The following is a 901-nucleotide window of genomic DNA, read 5'->3' as shown; positions in this document are numbered from 1 at the left end:
GAAATGAGCTCCAAAATTGACTACCAAAGATATCATAAACCACAGCATTTAAAGCTGACTCAACCCACTCCACCTGCACGCGTGGATAAAATATCATGGTGGGGCCCGCATCATCCGCGCGACCCATACCACCTATTTACGTTCGAACCGTTTATTCGATATATTTTATATTATTTTTTTAAATATTATTTTATATTATAGAAGATTCTAATTAATTTAGTTAATAAAAATTTTAATAATTTATCATAAGATTTTAGGTTCGAATATCATAATTACCTTTTATCAAAAAAAAAAAAAAAAGAGAGCGAGAGATGAACAGCCGAATTTTGGCATCATCCCTTTTTTTTTAGCTTAATTTAATTTCCACCAGAATAGTAGATTTTTGCTGCAATGGAAGCAACCTTCTTGATCTTAATTAACTGATTTAAATTATCACAATCAATGCGTTGCATGCTTATTTTTCTTCAATTTTGTCTATTTTTCTATGAAACTATATTTCTCAGAAGCTCTCACTGCGAGCAAGCTTGTACCTTTCGGTGCTTTAATATTCGAAAAGTCGGAGGAATCTTTGATCTGTTGATGAACGCTGCAGCGTTTCTTGTTCCCTCCAACTGTTTATTCTCCCTTTTGTATCAGTCTCAATGCAAATAGGTGAGATTTCTGAGTCTTCGTCTAATTGCATGTTGGACCACATGATCTGCATCAGCCATGCAGATCTAATCAAGCAATCAGTTTTCTGTATTATACGTCCATTTGCAGTACTAATCTCACTGTCTGCAGATTAAGAACGCAATGTCTTTATTCCTGAACTCAAACCACAGCAAGTCTAAGAATCTGATGCAAGAGTAAAGATAAAGGCAGCATAATCCTTCTTTGGCTTTATCCTTGGGAGTCATGTGTT

The sequence above is a fragment of the Musa acuminata genome, chromosome BXJ2-2 (assembly GCF_036884655.1).
Source record: "Musa acuminata AAA Group cultivar baxijiao chromosome BXJ2-2, Cavendish_Baxijiao_AAA, whole genome shotgun sequence".
Classification (NCBI taxonomy): domain Eukaryota; kingdom Viridiplantae; phylum Streptophyta; class Magnoliopsida; order Zingiberales; family Musaceae; genus Musa; species Musa acuminata.
The sequence above is the reverse complement of the archived record's forward strand: the minus strand, read 5'-3'. Positions refer to the sequence as shown.